This window comes from Haemaphysalis longicornis, unplaced genomic scaffold (genome assembly GCF_048455015.1).
Source record: "Haemaphysalis longicornis isolate Haplotype H1 unplaced genomic scaffold, Haemaphysalis longicornis Haplotype H1 scaffold_8, whole genome shotgun sequence".
NCBI classification, from domain to species: Eukaryota; Metazoa; Arthropoda; class Arachnida; order Ixodida; family Ixodidae; genus Haemaphysalis; species Haemaphysalis longicornis.
This window is the reverse complement of record NW_027526445.1, coordinates 79060266-79073755: the sequence shown is the minus strand read 5'-3', so window position 1 is coordinate 79073755 and position 13490 is coordinate 79060266. Positions and strand designations below refer to the sequence as shown.

Below are 13490 nucleotides of genomic sequence, written 5' to 3'. Positions count from 1 at the left end.
ATTCCGGTTATTGCGCCCTCTGTATATAAAATGAATTTCACCTCAGCTTTGTACAGTGCGCATTAGGTTACATGTTAAAAATTAAGACACACGGAGTGGATAGTGTGAGTGCCACTAGAAATTAATATATTACAAGTACAATATTTCCCTGGAAACCAAACACGTCGTAAGTGTTTCAATATAGAAATAGAAGGAAGGGGGGAGAGGGCAAGCGTGGGAAAACTTTTCACTATAACTCGCAGGCGACAGGCGGCAGAACATCATTAGCTGGTAAAAGGCACTGTTTCTTTCTTAAATTTTTAAGTAGCAGTGTAGTCTCTGCATGACGCTTTCGACTTATATGGTGTAACAAGCCGAATTCACGCAGGTTATGAGGTGTGCGGTAGTTGATGGCTCCGGATTAATTTTTGCCACTTGGGGATCTTTAACGTGCGCCTTAATCTCCCAAAAACAGACGTTTTTGCTTTAAGCCTTCACCAGTAAAGCGGCTGTCGGGGCCGGAATCGACCCGCGTACTTGGAGCTTTTCCTTTCCATGCGTCGACTCTCTGTAGGCAGTTTTATTAAGTCTATTCCAGGCGCGGTCAGCAAAACTGAGCATGAGTTCACGTCTGAGCTCGGCATAAGAGGGTTTTCCCGCCGGTTACCCACTTATGACAGGCTGTAGACGTTCGCGTCACGCCCCGGGGGTTGAAAAGAAGGTCCCCTTCTCCCCGTGTAGTCTGAGTGGCGCTGGCTACCACCCTCAAGCGTCAGATACAGTTGTAGTAACTCTAAATAATCCAGAAAGTGAAGGAGGACACAGTCGCCCAGATAGCCGAATTGGTAAGGCATTCGAGATTTTATCGAAAGGCGTGGGTTCGGTCCCCACTCTGGGCGCGTGTTTTTCTTTCTTTCTCACATAATAATAATAATAATAATAAAAAAATGTAACATGACTAATGGTAAAAAATATTCTAACCATTCCCCTATGCTTTCTTTGGCGTTGTAGACTGTCGCATTTCTTTCGATATTTCCTAACGAGCCCCTCATTTCCAAACCCTATTCTCGTGCGAAAGCGTAGCGAGGGCCTCGGTTCTGGCAGCCTTGATGCCAAGGTAGCATAAGAGGGTTTTCCCGCCGGTTACCCACTTATGACAGGCTGTAGACGTTCGCGTCACGCCCCGGGGGTTGTAAAGAAGGTCCCCTTCTCCCCGTGTAGTCAGAGTGGCGCTGGCTACCACCCTCAAGCGTCAGATACAGTTGTAGTAACTCTAAATACCCCAGAAAGTGAAGGAGGACACAGTCGCCCAGATAGCCGAATTGGTAAGGCATTCGAGATCTAATCGAAAGGCGTAGGTTCGGTCCCCACTCTGGGCGCGTGTTTTTCTTTCTTTCTCACATAATAATAATAATAATAATAATAAAAAATGTAACAAGACTAATGGTAAAAAATATTCTAACCATTCCCCTATGCTTTCTTTGGCGTTGTAGACTGCCGCATTTCTTTCGATATTTCTAACGAGCCCCTCATTTCCAAACCCTATTCTCGTACGAAAGCTTAGCGAGGGATTCCGTTCTGGCAGCCTTGATGCCAAGGTAGCATAAGAGGGTTTTCCCGCCGGTTACCCACTTATGACAGGCTGTAGACGTTCGCGTCACGCCCCGGGGGTTGAAAAGAAGGTCCCCTTCTCCCCGTGCAGTCAGAGTGGCGCTGGCTACCACCCTCAAGCGTCAGATACAGTTGCAGTAACTATAAATACCCCAGAAAGTGAAGGAGGACACAGTCGCCCAGATAGCCGAATTGGTAAGGCATTCGAGATCTAATCGAAAGGCGTAGGTTCGGTCCCCACTCTGGGCGCGTGTTTTTCTTTCTTTCTCACATAATAATAATAATAATAATAATAAAAAAATGTAACATGACTAATGGTAAAAAATATTCTAACCATTCCCCTATGCTTTCTTTGGCGTTGTAGACTGCCGCATTTCTTTCGATATTTCCTAACGAGCCCCTCATTTCCAAACCCTATTCTCGTGCGAAAGCGTAGCGAGGGCCTCGGTTCTGGCAGCCTTGATGCCAAGGTAGCATAAGAGGGTTTTCCCGCCGGTAGCCCACTTATGATAGGGTGTAGACGTTTGCGTCAAGCCCCGGGGGTTGAAAAGAAGGTCCCCTTCTCCCCGTGTAGTCTGAGTGGCGCTGGCTACCACCCTCAAGCGTCAGATACAGTTTTAGTAACTATAAATACCACAGAAAGTGAAGGAGGACACAGTCGCCCAGATAGCCGAATTGGTAAGGCATTCGAGATCTAATCGAAAGGCGTGGGTTCGGTCCCCACTCTGGGCGCGTGTTTTTCTTTCTTTCTCACATAATAATAATAAAAAAAATGTAACATAAATAACGGTAAAAAATATTCTAACCATTCCCCTATGCTTTCTTTGGCGTTGTAGACTGCCGGCGTTTCTTTCGATATTTCCTAACGAGCCCCTCATTTCCAAACCCTATTCTCGTGCGAAAGCTTAGCGAGGGCCTCGGTTCTGGCAGCCTTGATGCCAAGGTAGCATAAGAGGGTTTTCCCGCCGGTTACCCACTTATGACAGGCTGTATACGTTCGCGTCACGCCCCAGGCGTTGAAAAGAAGGTCCCCTTCTCCCTGTGTAGTCTGAGTTCGCTGGCTACCACCCTCAAGCGTCAGATACAGTTGTAGTGAATATAAATACCCCAGAAAATGAAGGAGGACACAGTCGCCCAGATAGCCGAATTGGTAAGGCATTCGAGATCTAATCGAAAGGCGTGGGTTTGGTCCCCACTCTGGGCGCGTGTTTTTCTTTCTTTCTCACATAATAATAATTAAAAAAATGTAATATGACTAACGGTAAAAAATATTCTAACCATTCCCCTATGCTTTCTTTGGCGTTGTAGAGTGCCGGCATTTCTTTTGATATCTCCTAACGAGCCCTAATTTCCAAACCCTATTCTCGTGCGAAAGCTTAGCGAGGGCCTCGGTTCTGGCAGCCTTGATGCCAAGGTAGCATAAGAGGGTTTTTCCGCCGGTTACCCACTTATGATAGGCTGTAGACGTTCGCGTCACGCCCCGGGGGTTGAAAAGAAAGTCCCCTTCTCCCCGTGTAGTCTGAGTGGCGCTGGCTACCACCCTCAAGCGTCAGATACAGTTGTAGTAACTATAAATACCCCACAAAGTGAAGGAGGACACAGTCGCCCAGATAGCTGAATTGGTAAGGCATCGAGATCTAATCAAAAGGCGTGGGTTCGGTCCCCACTCTGGTCGCGTGTTTTTCTTTCTTTCTCACATAATAATAATAATAATAATAAAAAAATGTAACATGACTAACGGTAAAAAATATTCTAACCATTCCCCTATGCTTTCTTTGGCATTGTAGACTGCCGGCATTTCTTTCGATATTTCCTAACAAGCCCCTCATTTCCAAACCCTTTTCTCGTGCGAAAGTTTAGCGAGGGCCTCGGTTCTGGCAACCTTGATGCCAAGGTAGCATAAGAGAGTTTTCCCGCCGGTTACCCACTTATGACAGGCTGTAGACGTTCGCGTCACGCCCCGGGGGTTGAAAAGAAGGTCCCCTTCTCCCCGTGTAGTCTGAGTGGCGCTGGCTACCACCCTCAAGCGTCAGATACAGTTTTAGTAACTATAAATACCCCAGAAAGTGAAGGAGGACACAGTCGCCCAGATAGCCGAATTGGTAAGGCATTCGAGCTCTAATCGAAAGGCGTGGGTTCGGTCCCCACTCTGGGCGCGTGTTTTTCTTTCTTTCTCACATAATAATAATAATAATAATAATATTAATAATAATAATAAAAAATGTAACATGACTAACGGTAAAAAATATTCTAACCATTCCCCTATGCTTTCTTTGGCGTTGTAGACTGCCGGCATTTCTTTCGATATTTCCTAACGAGCCCCTCATTTCCAAACCCTATTCTCGTGCGAAAGCTTAGCGAGGGCCTCGGTTCTGGCAGCCTTGATGCCAAGGTAGCATAAGAGGGTTTTCCAGCCGGTTACCCACCTATGACAGGCTGTAGACGTTCGCGTCACGTCCCGGGGGTTGAAAAGAAGGTCCTCTTCTCCCCGTGTAGTCTGAGTGGCGCTGGCTACCACAAGTCAAGAGTCAGATACAGTTGTAGTAACTATAAATACATCAGGTAGTGAAGGAGGACACAGTCGCCCAAATAGACGAATTGGTAAGGCATTCGAGATCTAATCGAAAGGCGTGGGTTCGGTCCCCACTCTGGTCGCGTGTTTTTCTTTCTTTCTCACATAATAATAATATTAATAATAAAAAAATGTAACATGACTAAAGGTAAAAAGTATTCTAACCATTCCCCTATGCTTTCTTTGGCGTTGTAGACTGCCGGCATTTCTTTCGATATTTCCTAACGAGCCCCTCGTTTCCAAACCCTATTCTCGTGCGAAAGCTTAGCAAGGGCTTCGGTTCTGGCAGCCTTGATGCCAAGGTAGCATAAGAGGGTTTTCCCGCCGGTTACCCACTTATGACAGGCTGTAGACGTTCGCGTCACGCCCCGGGGGTTGAAAAGAAGGTCCCCTTCTCCCCGTGTAGTCTGAGGGGCGCTGGCTACCACAAGTCAAGAGTCAGATACAGTTGTAGTTCTATAAATACCCCAGAAAGTGAAGGAGGACACAGTCGCCCAGATAGCCGAATTGGTAAGGCATTCGAGATCTAATCGAAAGGCGTGGGTTCGGTCCCCACTCTGGTCGCGTGTTTTTCTTTCTTTCTCACATAATAATATTATTAATAATAAAAAAATGTAACATGACTAAAGGTAAAAAATATTCTAACCATTCCCCTATGCTTTCTTTGGCGTTGTAGAGTGCCGGCATTTCTTTCGATATCTCCTAACGAGCCCTCATTTCCAAACCCTATTCTCGTGCGAAAGGTTAGCGAGGGCCTCGGTTCTGGCAGCCTTGATGCCAAGGTAGCATAAGAGGGTTTTCCCGCCGGTTACCCACTTATGATAGGCTGTAGGCGTTCGCGTCACGCCCCGGGGGTTGAAAAGAAGGTCCCCTTCTCCCCGTGTAGTTTGAGTGGCGCTGGCTACCACCCTAAAAGCGTCAGATACAGTTGTACTAACTATAAATACCCCAGAAAGTGAAGGAGGACACAGTCGCCCAGATAGCCGAATTCGTAAGGCATTCGAGATCTAATCGAAAGGCGTGGGTTCGGTCCCCACTCTTGGCACGTGTTTTTCTTTCTTTCTCACATAATAATAATAATAATTATAATAAAAAAATGTAACATGACTAACGGTAAAAAATATTCTAACCATTCCCCTATGCTTTCTTTGGCGTTGTAGACTGCCGGCATTTCTTTCGATATTTCCTAACAAGCCCCTCATGTCCAAACCCTATTCTCGTGCGAAAGCTTAGCGAGGGCCTCGGTTCTGGCAGCCTTGATGCCAAGGTAGCATAAGAGGGTTTTCCCGCCGGTTACCCACTTATGACAGGCTGTAGACGTTCGCGTCACGCCCCGGGGGTTGAAAAGAAGGCCCCCTTCTCACCGTGTAGTCTGAGTGGCGCTGGCTACCACAAGTCAAGAGTCAGATACAGTTGTAGTGACTATAAATACATCAGGTAGTGAAGGAGGACACAGTCGCCCAAATAGACGAATTGGTAAGGCATTCGAGATCTAATCGAAAGGCGTGGGTTCGGTCCCCCCTCTGGGCGCGTCTTTTTCTTTCTTTCTCACGTAATAATAATACTAAAAAAAATGTAACATGACTAACGGTAAAAAATATTCTAACCATTCCCCTATGATTTCTTTGGCGTTGTAGACTGCCGGCATTTCTTTCGATATTTCCTAACGAGCCCCTCATTTCCAAACCCTATTCTCGTGCGAAAGCTAAGCGAGGGCCTAGGTACTGGCAGCATTGATGCCAAGGTAGCATAAGAGGGTTTTCCCGCCGGTTACCCACTTATGACAGGCTGTAGACGTTCGCGCCATGCCCCGGGGGTTGAAAAGAAGGTCCCCTTCTCCCCGTGTAGTCTGAGTGGCGCTGGCTACCACCCTCAAGCGTCAGATACAGTTGTAGTAACTATAAATACCCCAGAAAGTGAAGGAGGACACAGTCGCCCAGATAGCCGAATTGGTAAGGCATTCGATATCTCATCGAAAGGCGTGGGTTTGGTCCCCACTCTGGGCGCGTGTTTTTCTTTCTTTCTCACATAATAATAATAATAATAATAAAAAAATGTAACATGACTAACGGTAAAAAATATTCTAGCCATTCCCCTATGCTTTCTTTGGCGTTGTAGACTGCCGGCATTTCTTTCGATATTTCCTAACGAGCCCCTCATTTCCAAACCCTATTCTCGTGCGAAAGCTTTGCGAGGGCCTCGGTTCTGGCAGCCTTGATGCCAAGGTAGCATAAGAGGGTTTTCCCGCCGATTACCCACTTATGACAGGCTGTAGACGTTCGCGTCACGCGCCGGGGGTTGAAAAGCAGGTCCCCTTCTCCCCATGTAGTCTGAGTGGCGCTGGCTACCACCCTCAAGCGTCAGATACAGTTGTAGTAACTATAAATACCCCATAGAGTGAAGGAGGACACAGTTGCCCAGATAGCCGAATTGGTAAGGCATTCGAGATCTAATCGAAAGGCGTGGGTTCGGTCCCCACTCTGGGCGCGTGTTTTTTTTTCTTTCTCACAAAATAATAATAATAAAAAAAATGTAACATGACTAACGGTAAAAAATATTCTAACCATTCCCCTATGCTTTCTTTGGCGTTGTAGACTGCCGGCATTTCTTTGGATATTTCCTAACGAGCCCCTCATTTCCAAACCCTATTCTCGTGCGAAAGCTTAGCGAGGGCTTCGGTTCTGGCAGCCTTGATGCCAAGGTAGCATAAGAGGGTTTTCCCGCCGGTTACTCGCTTATGACAGGCTGTAGACGTTCACGTCACCACCCGGGGGTTGAAAAGAAGGTCCATTTCTCCCCGTGTAGTCTGAGTGGCGCTGGCTACCACAACTCAAGATTCAGATACAGTTGTAGTAACTATAAATACCCCAGAAAGTGAAGGAGGACACAGTCGCCCAGATAGCCGAATTGGTAAGGCATTCGAGATCTAATCGAAAGGCGTGGTTTCGGTCCCCACTCTGGGCGCGTGTTTTTCTTTCTTTCTCACATAATATAATAATATTAAAAAAAATGTAACATGACTAACGGTAAAAAATATTCTAGCCATTCCCCTATGCTTTCTTTGGCGTTGTAGACTGCCGGCATTTCTTTCTATATTTCCTAACGAGCCCCTCATTTCCAAACCCTTTTCTCGTGCAAAAGCTTAGCGAGGGCCTCGGTTCTGGCAGCCTTGATGCCACGGTAGCATAAGAGTGTTTTCCCGCCGATTACCCACTTATGACAGGCTGTAGACGTTCGCGTCACGCCCCGGGGGTTGAAAAGAAGGTCCCCTTCTCCCCGTGTAGTCTGAGTGGCGCTGGCTACCACCCTCAAGCGTCAGATACAGTTGTAGTAACTATAAATACCCCAGAAAGTGAAGGAGGACACAGTCGCCCAGATAGCCGAATTGGTAAGGCATTCGAGATCTAATCGAAAGGCGTGGGTTCGGTACCCACTCTGGGCGCATGTTTTTCTTTCTTTCTCACATAATAATAATATTAATAATAAAAAAATGTAACATGACTAAAGGTAAAAAGTATTCTAACCATTCCCCTATGCTTTCTTTGGCGTTGTAGACTGCCGGCATTTCTTTCGATATTTCCTAACGAGCCCCTCGTTTCCAAACCCTATTCTCGTGCGAAAGCTTAGCGAGGGCTTCGGTTCTGGCAGCCTTGATGCCAAGGTAGCATAAGAGGGTTTTCCCGCCGGTTACCCACTTATGACAGGCTGTAGACGTTCGCGTCACGGCCCGGGGGTTGAAAAGAAGGTCCCCTTCTCCCCGTGTAGTCTGAGGGGCGCTGGCTACCACAAGTCAAGAGTCAGATACAGTTGCAGTTCTATAAATACCCCAGAAAGTGAAGGAGGACACAGTCGCCCAGATAGCCGAATTGGTAAGGCATTCGAGATCTAATCGAAAGGCGTGGGTTCGGTCCCCACTCTGGGCGCGTGTTTTTCTTTCTTTCTCACATAATAATAATAATAATAATAATAAAAAATGTAACAAGACTAATGGTAAAAAATATTCTAACCATTCCCCTATGCTTTCTTTGGCGTTGTAGACTGCCGCATTTCTTTCGATATTTCTAACGAGCCCCTCATTTCCAAACCCTATTCTCGTACGAAAGCTTAGCGAGGGATTCCGTTCTGGCAGCCTTGATGCCAAGGTAGCATAAGAGGGTTTTCCCGCCGGTTACCCACTTATGACAGGCTGTAGACGTTCGCGTCACGCCCCGGGGGTTGAAAAGAAGGTCCCCTTCTCCCCGTGCAGTCAGAGTGGCGCTGGCTACCACCCTCAAGCGTCAGATACAGTTGCAGTAACTATAAATACCCCAGAAAGTGAAGGAGGACACAGTCGCCCAGATAGCCGAATTGGTAAGGCATTCGAGATCTAATCGAAAGGCGTAGGTTCGGTCCCCACTCTGGGCGCGTGTTTTTCTTTCTTTCTCACATAATAATAATAATAATAATAAAAAAATGTAACATGACTAATGGTAAAAAATATTCTAACCATTCCCCTATGCTTTCTTTGGCGTTGTAGACTGCCGCATTTCTTTCGATATTTCCTAACGAGCCCCTCATTTCCAAACCCTATTCTCGTGCGAAAGCGTAGCGAGGGCCTCGGTTCTGGCAGCCTTGATGCCAAGGTAGCATAAGAGGGTTTTCCCGCCGGTAGCCCACTTATGATAGGGTGTAGACGTTTGCGTCAAGCCCCGGGGGTTGAAAAGAAGGTCCCCTTCTCCCCGTGTAGTCTGAGTGGCGCTGGCTACCACCCTCAAGCGTCAGATACAGTTTTAGTAACTATAAATACCACAGAAAGTGAAGGAGGACACAGTCGCCCAGATAGCCGAATTGGTAAGGCATTCGAGATCTAATCGAAAGGCGTGGGTTCGGTCCCCACTCTGGGCGCGTGTTTTTCTTTCTTTCTCACATAATAATAATAAAAAAAATGTAACATAAATAACGGTAAAAAATATTCTAACCATTCCCCTATGCTTTCTTTGGCGTTGTAGACTGCCGGCGTTTCTTTCGATATTTCCTAACGAGCCCCTCATTTCCAAACCCTATTCTCGTGCGAAAGCTTAGCGAGGGCCTCGGTTCTGGCAGCCTTGATGCCAAGGTAGCATAAGAGGGTTTTCCCGCCGGTTACCCACTTATGACAGGCTGTATACGTTCGCGTCACGCCCCAGGCGTTGAAAAGAAGGTCCCCTTCTCCCTGTGTAGTCTGAGTTCGCTGGCTACCACCCTCAAGCGTCAGATACAGTTGTAGTGAATATAAATACCCCAGAAAATGAAGGAGGACACAGTCGCCCAGATAGCCGAATTGGTAAGGCATTCGAGATCTAATCGAAAGGCGTGGGTTTGGTCCCCACTCTGGGCGCGTGTTTTTCTTTCTTTCTCACATAATAATAATTAAAAAAATGTAATATGACTAACGGTAAAAAATATTCTAACCATTCCCCTATGCTTTCTTTGGCGTTGTAGAGTGCCGGCATTTCTTTTGATATCTCCTAACGAGCCCTAATTTCCAAACCCTATTCTCGTGCGAAAGCTTAGCGAGGGCCTCGGTTCTGGCAGCCTTGATGCCAAGGTAGCATAAGAGGGTTTTTCCGCCGGTTACCCACTTATGATAGGCTGTAGACGTTCGCGTCACGCCCCGGGGGTTGAAAAGAAAGTCCCCTTCTCCCCGTGTAGTCTGAGTGGCGCTGGCTACCACCCTCAAGCGTCAGATACAGTTGTAGTAACTATAAATACCCCACAAAGTGAAGGAGGACACAGTCGCCCAGATAGCTGAATTGGTAAGGCATCGAGATCTAATCAAAAGGCGTGGGTTCGGTCCCCACTCTGGTCGCGTGTTTTTCTTTCTTTCTCACATAATAATAATAATAATAATAAAAAAATGTAACATGACTAACGGTAAAAAATATTCTAACCATTCCCCTATGCTTTCTTTGGCATTGTAGACTGCCGGCATTTCTTTCGATATTTCCTAACAAGCCCCTCATTTCCAAACCCTTTTCTCGTGCGAAAGTTTAGCGAGGGCCTCGGTTCTGGCAACCTTGATGCCAAGGTAGCATAAGAGAGTTTTCCCACCGGTTACCCACTTATGACAGGCTGTAGACGTTCGCGTCACGCCCCGGGGGTTGAAAAGAAGGTCCCCTTCTCCCCGTGTAGTCTGAGTGGCGCTGGCTACCACCCTCAAGCGTCAGATACAGTTTTAGTAACTATAAATACCCCAGAAAGTGAAGGAGGACACAGTCGCCCAGATAGCCGAATTGGTAAGGCATTCGAGCTCTAATCGAAAGGCGTGGGTTCGGTCCCCACTCTGGGCGCGTGTTTTTCTTTCTTTCTCACATAATAATAATAATAATAATAATATTAATAATAATAATAAAAAATGTAACATGACTAACGGTAAAAAATATTCTAACCATTCCCCTATGCTTTCTTTGGCGTTGTAGACTGCCGGCATTTCTTTCGATATTTCCTAACGAGCCCCTCATTTCCAAACCCTATTCTCGTGCGAAAGCTTAGCGAGGGCCTCGGTTCTGGCAGCCTTGATGCCAAGGTAGCATAAGAGGGTTTTCCAGCCGGTTACCCACCTATGACAGGCTGTAGACGTTCGCGTCACGTCCCGGGGGTTGAAAAGAAGGTCCTCTTCTCCCCGTGTAGTCTGAGTGGCGCTGGCTACCACAAGTCAAGAGTCAGATACAGTTGTAGTAACTATAAATACATCAGGTAGTGAAGGAGGACACAGTCGCCCAAATAGACGAATTGGTAAGGCATTCGAGATCTAATCGAAAGGCGTGGGTTCGGTCCCCACTCTGGTCGCGTGTTTTTCTTTCTTTCTCACATAATAATAATATTAATAATAAAAAAATGTAACATGACTAAAGGTAAAAAGTATTCTAACCATTCCCCTATGCTTTCTTTGGCGTTGTAGACTGCCGGCATTTCTTTCGATATTTCCTAACGAGCCCCTCGTTTCCAAACCCTATTCTCGTGCGAAAGCTTAGCAAGGGCTTCGGTTCTGGCAGCCTTGATGCCAAGGTAGCATAAGAGGGTTTTCCCGCCGGTTACCCACTTATGACAGGCTGTAGACGTTCGCGTCACGCCCCGGGGGTTGAAAAGAAGGTCCCCTTCTCCCCGTGTAGTCTGAGGGGCGCTGGCTACCACAAGTCAAGAGTCAGATACAGTTGTAGTTCTATAAATACCCCAGAAAGTGAAGGAGGACACAGTCGCCCAGATAGCCGAATTGGTAAGGCATTCGAGATCTAATCGAAAGGCGTGGGTTCGGTCCCCACTCTGGTCGCGTGTTTTTCTTTCTTTCTCACATAATAATATTATTAATAATAAAAAAATGTAACATGACTAAAGGTAAAAAATATTCTAACCATTCCCCTATGCTTTCTTTGGCGTTGTAGAGTGCCGGCATTTCTTTCGATATCTCCTAACGAGCCCTCATTTCCAAACCCTATTCTCGTGCGAAAGGTTAGCGAGGGCCTCGGTTCTGGCAGCCTTGATGCCAAGGTAGCATAAGAGGGTTTTCCCGCCGGTTACCCACTTATGATAGGCTGTAGGCGTTCGCGTCACGCCCCGGGGGTTGAAAAGAAGGTCCCCTTCTCCCCGTGTAGTTTGAGTGGCGCTGGCTACCACCCTAAAAGCGTCAGATACAGTTGTACTAACTATAAATACCCCAGAAAGTGAAGGAGGACACAGTCGCCCAGATAGCCGAATTCGTAAGGCATTCGAGATCTAATCGAAAGGCGTGGGTTCGGTCCCCACTCTTGGCACGTGTTTTTCTTTCTTTCTCACATAATAATAATAATAATTATAATAAAAAAATGTAACATGACTAACGGTAAAAAATATTCTAACCATTCCCCTATGCTTTCTTTGGCGTTGTAGACTGCCGGCATTTCTTTCGATATTTCCTAACAAGCCCCTCATGTCCAAACCCTATTCTCGTGCGAAAGCTTAGCGAGGGCCTCGGTTCTGGCAGCCTTGATGCCAAGGTAGCATAAGAGGGTTTTCCCGCCGGTTACCCACTTATGACAGGCTGTAGACGTTCGCGTCACGCCCCGGGGGTTGAAAAGAAGGCCCCCTTCTCACCGTGTAGTCTGAGTGGCGCTGGCTACCACAAGTCAAGAGTCAGATACAGTTGTAGTGACTATAAATACATCAGGTAGTGAAGGAGGACACAGTCGCCCAAATAGACGAATTGGTAAGGCATTCGAGATCTAATCGAAAGGCGTGGGTTCGGTCCCCCCTCTGGGCGCGTCTTTTTCTTTCTTTCTCACGTAATAATAATACTAAAAAAAATGTAACATGACTAACGGTAAAAAATATTCTAACCATTCCCCTATGATTTCTTTGGCGTTGTAGACTGCCGGCATTTCTTTCGATATTTCCTAACGAGCCCCTCATTTCCAAACCCTATTCTCGTGCGAAAGCTAAGCGAGGGCCTAGGTACTGGCAGCATTGATGCCAAGGTAGCATAAGAGGGTTTTCCCGCCGGTTACCCACTTATGACAGGCTGTAGACGTTCGCGCCATGCCCCGGGGGTTGAAAAGAAGGTCCCCTTCTCCCCGTGTAGTCTGAGTGGCGCTGGCTACCACCCTCAAGCGTCAGATACAGTTGTAGTAACTATAAATACCCCAGAAAGTGAAGGAGGACACAGTCGCCCAGATAGCCGAATTGGTAAGGCATTCGATATCTCATCGAAAGGCGTGGGTTTGGTCCCCACTCTGGGCGCGTGTTTTTCTTTCTTTCTCACATAATAATAATAATAATAATAAAAAAATGTAACATGACTAACGGTAAAAAATATTCTAGCCATTCCCCTATGCTTTCTTTGGCGTTGTAGACTGCCGGCATTTCTTTCGATATTTCCTAACGAGCCCCTCATTTCCAAACCCTATTCTCGTGCGAAAGCTTTGCGAGGGCCTCGGTTCTGGCAGCCTTGATGCCAAGGTAGCATAAGAGGGTTTTCCCGCCGATTACCCACTTATGACAGGCTGTAGACGTTCGCGTCACGCGCCGGGGGTTGAAAAGCAGGTCCCCTTCTCCCCATGTAGTCTGAGTGGCGCTGGCTACCACCCTCAAGCGTCAGATACAGTTGTAGTAACTATAAATACCCCATAGAGTGAAGGAGGACACAGTTGCCCAGATAGCCGAATTGGTAAGGCATTCGAGATCTAATCGAAAGGCGTGGGTTCGGTCCCCACTCTGGGCGCGTGTTTTTTTTTCTTTCTCACAAAATAATAATAATAAAAAAAATGTAACATGACTAACGGTAAAAAATATTCTAACCATTCCCCTATGCTTTCTTTGGCGTTGTAGACTGCCGGCA

The 13490-nt window shown here is 46.7% G+C and overlaps 3 non-coding genes across 3 annotated transcripts; all 3 read left to right on the top strand.

The window, feature by feature from the left end:
- Window positions 1–806: 806 nt before the first annotated feature.
- On the top strand, window positions 807–878 carry Trnak-uuu (transfer RNA lysine (anticodon UUU)). The gene has a single exon. It is a non-coding gene; the product is annotated as a tRNA-Lys (tRNA).
- Window positions 879–3674: 2796 nt separating this feature from the next.
- On the top strand, window positions 3675–3746 carry Trnar-ucu (transfer RNA arginine (anticodon UCU)). The gene has a single exon. It is a non-coding gene; the product is annotated as a tRNA-Arg (tRNA).
- Window positions 3747–10398: 6652 nt separating this feature from the next.
- On the top strand, window positions 10399–10470 carry Trnar-ucu (transfer RNA arginine (anticodon UCU)). Its single transcript has one exon. It is a non-coding gene; the product is annotated as a tRNA-Arg (tRNA).
- The last annotated feature ends 3020 nt before the right edge of the window (window positions 10471–13490 follow it).